Source organism: Gavialis gangeticus, unplaced genomic scaffold (assembly GCF_001723915.1).
Source record: "Gavialis gangeticus isolate Ggan-Ray unplaced genomic scaffold, GavGan_comp1, whole genome shotgun sequence".
In the NCBI taxonomy this organism is placed as follows: domain Eukaryota; kingdom Metazoa; phylum Chordata; order Crocodylia; family Gavialidae; genus Gavialis; species Gavialis gangeticus.
This window is the reverse complement of record NW_017729033.1, coordinates 100,728,320-100,732,195: the sequence shown is the minus strand read 5'-3', so window position 1 is coordinate 100,732,195 and position 3,876 is coordinate 100,728,320. Positions and strand designations below refer to the sequence as shown.

At 42.4% G+C, this 3,876-nt stretch overlaps 1 long non-coding RNA gene across 2 annotated transcripts in view; it reads right to left on the bottom strand.

The window, feature by feature from the left end:
- LOC109304089 overlaps positions 1-3,876 on the bottom strand; it is a 19,196-nt gene that overhangs the window by 3,583 nt on the left and 11,737 nt on the right. For both annotated transcript variants that reach the window (XR_002099289.1, XR_002099290.1), the window contains exon 2: positions 1,962-2,103. This is a non-coding gene — a long non-coding RNA (uncharacterized LOC109304089). The remainder of the gene's footprint in view (positions 1-1,961; positions 2,104-3,876) is intronic.

Genomic DNA, 3,876 nt, shown 5'->3' with positions numbered 1-3,876 from the left:
CTCTTTTTGGGGTTTTTTGTTGTTCTCCCGCCCTGGCGGGGGGTCGGGCTAGAAGATCTACTAGGTCCCTTCCGACCCTTAATCTATGAAATCTATGAATTCTATGAAAGCCAGTGGCTGATAGAGCTATTATCATCCATTTTCTGCTTAAAAGTGAGGCCGCTGCTTTTTCACAGTTTATCAGATGGCTGAAACCTCATGGCTGTTATTTGCATAACTGTCTCCAGCTGGGCATATTACTTAACACAAGTTGAACAGAAAATTGGAGAGGCAGGGAATGGTGTGTGCTTCTTGCATCTGGTCTCAGAAACCAGGAAGTCTTCTAAAGCTTGACAGAACTGATAATCCATCTTGTGCATGTGTGGTAGGATGAAGTAGTATTCCCAAACAGATTGTTCTGCTATATTTTAGGCCTTAATTCTCACTGCATCAGTGATGGAGTCATTGATACCAACTATGTTTGGTAAGTGCTTTTTCTGTGTTTTTGTTATGCTAAACCTGTTGGGTGGTATGTGTGGTCTGGGGATGGGAATCAGAGACTGGAGAGATAAATACACTTTAGCCAAAAACTAGCGATTTACTTCTGTTTAGAAGTTAAGATGTGCTTTTATTTCAGGACAAGGGACCTAAAGCTTGCCCCTCTGTGCTACAGCCTCTAGCTTGCCTTGAAAAGAAGAGTATTTACTATACCTTGGAGGTGTGCTTTAGAAATGATCTTGTCTGCCACCTAATGGGGTCAGACAGTTCTGTTTCACATAGGTAAATTATTTTGTAGTAGTATGTGAGACGGGAATTAGATTAAACATATCTGTGGGCTATAGTATTTTCATTTCAGAAAGTGCTGTGATATTTCTGGGCTGGTTTACTGTAGAGAGAGATTGGATACATTTAAAAAGTGAACAGAACCTCATTCCTACTCTGACAGGTGTTTCTCAAGAGCAGACAACTTTGGTCAATTACTACTTGAAACACTGAGAAGTGAATTCACCAGGCTCAACATTCATTTAGAGGGCAGTAGACCCACTAAAAATATTTCGTTCCTTTGGTAGACTTCAGAAGGCTACTAATACTAAAGTTTTGTCTAGCTCAGGCTCTAGGGGAGACCTTAAGAATATTTTCACTCCATTGTTTGCCCAGGACTCCTTTAGATTACAAAAAAAGAAAGCAATAAAGAGATCTGGTAAGGCTCTCTCTTAAGACATTCAGCCCAATCCTGTGATCTTCCCTTGAGAGTTGCTGACTGCTGTCAACCTCCCCAATATCAATGGGAACTGAGGCTGTTGTCACACCATGAGTACATGGCCTTTATCACGTCTCCCCATTCAGCTCCTACACACAAGTTAATTTAAATCTTTGAAGTCATCAAAATATATTACCTTCATAAAACTATATATACAACTTTTCCAAGCTATTTTGTTAAATGTGACACTGGTTAGTGCTCATGGAGCTGTAGAAATGTTGGTTGAGAAAATATGATTGGAGCTTCTAATAGGGAAGAAATTTACAGGTGTTCAGACTGGCTGCTAAAGGTTGCAGCTAGGCCACATAGCCTATAGGTCATACGTGGGCAGGATAATATTTTTTGTACAGTCAGTTAGCCAACCTGAATTGCTATGTAGAAACTGATCCAAAGACCATGGGATTTAATGGAAAGACTTTTGGATTTACTGACAATGTAAGAATAGAAGATAAAGCGTATCTTCGGTATATTAAATATCTAGGCCAAAATCCTTAAAATGATACCAGTGAATCTTACCACTTCCATTTCTGGTTGCCCAAACTGAAACAGCTTAAAGGAGCCCCAATTTTCAGAATGTGCTAAGCACACACCATCTGAAAAATGACTCCTGTAAGAGGTCAAGTTTGGTATCCTAAAATTGAGACACCCTAAATCACTAGAGACATTAGAAAACCTTAGTTCTAGGAAAATAGTATCAGACATAATATTCTATATGAAATACCTTCAGATTTTTATGTTGAATAGTCAGTTTAGTGATGTTCCGAACAAGTGCTGTCACTTCATGGCCTTCCTCAAGTGCCTGCAAGACCAGATACTGACCAGACTGACCTGTTGCACCAAGAATGGACAGCTTCATAATTTATCTGAAACAGAAGGCAAAGCTGAGAATCGTCTGATAGCAAATACTTGTTGGTATATAATTTTATCTTATTTTTAAGAAAAAAGAAGCATCAAGGAAATTTGGTAACTTTAGAAGGCCACCTAAGAGTACCTTAAGTTAAGCACCACAGTTCCCTAAAGACAACAATGTACATGTTATGATATTGCAAACGCTGTGGAGTCACATGCCTCCAGGATAAACTGTAGGAGACATAGCAACTCAAGAGGTGCAGCCCTTCATCCAGCTCCCTCATGCATCCCTAATCATCTTTTCATATGGTTCAGCTACTTCCATCTCCTCCACAATGTCTGTGGGATGGTGAGGATTCTGTGGTAGGCATGGAGAGAAGCAGCCTAACTTGCAAAGGGTGCATCTACATGTGTTTTTTACTGCAGAGCTGACTAATTAGTTCAGAAGTAAAGCATCACTGCCTACACATGAGCAGGTATTAGGGAGCAGTAAATTTACTCCACTGTAGGATAGTACTGTCTCCTACAGCAGAGTAACTGCATGTGCTGAAACACATGTGTAGATGGTGACAGGTTGGCTGGGGCATGAGGGTACTAAAGTGCAGGGGCTGCCTGATACCTAGCCCTGCACTTTAGTAGCCTGTGTGGGGCCGGGGTGAGTGGCCGGAGCTGGCGGTGCTCAGGGTGAGTGGCCGGAGCTGGCATGCCCCAGCCAGCCCATCTGCCACCCAATCCCCTTCCCTGGTTTAGTTTGTTATATCTATTTGTGGTGTCTGTTATAAGACTATAAGCACGTCAGGTCAGGACCTTTTTGCCAACACCACGCCCCATGTAGGATCCTGGACATGGGATCAAAATAAAAAGAATTCATAACTGCTTTCCCTGTGTAGGTGTCACTGCATTTTATAAAAAAGATTCATTTGACAGATGGGGCACAAATCATACACAGGGGGCAGGACAGAGGATTCCTGACTCCATATGGTGCCCTGTCAATGAGCATAGCAAACTGCACACACGGGAATATGTATTTCAGCATTTTGCTCTGCTTTGCCTGGTGTTGGTGAGGATTTAAATTTCTTTCTGTCAGTACCTTATTTAGCCTCAGCTCTTGCAATATGATCTTGCCATGGGGGAGGTGACTTAATGGCACATGTGGCTGAATCTCTAGAGCTAAAGGAGAGGTAGACAGGTAGTGGTCATCTCTTCCTTGGATTATGAAGAACTACACTCTCTTGTCCTTTGTCATGTTCTGGCTTGGTAAGCATGAAGCATGATGGAACTATTTATATTACTCTTGAATGGCTGTGTTACAGAATCATGCTTCCAGAGTACTGAGTTTGTCAGGAGGAGGTTTTGCATTTTCAAGCTGAGACTGAATTGTGTGTGTGCATGCATGCCATTTATCTTATTTTCTCAGGCTAGGGACAGACATTACACACAAACTGGTTTAAGCGGTCAGAAACTGGTTTAAAACTGTAACAGATGTTCAGTGCACATAAACCAGTTTGAAAGTGGCTGAAACCTGTTTGAGATAAACGTGGTTGAATGTAATACCAGACTTAACTGACTTGGCTCAAACCGGTTTATGCAATATCTGTCCCAGATCCCTTGCTGATTTAAGATAAACCAGACTCCCCCAGCATCCCTGCATGCTCTCTGGGCTAGGTGGGGCTCTTTGTTCCACAGCAGGGCTGTCCCCTCCCCTCTGCTCCCTGGCTAGAGCTCTGGCAGAAACTTGCAGGCACAGCAGCATCTGCCTGGCTTTCTCCTGCTCCCTGACTCCTCTT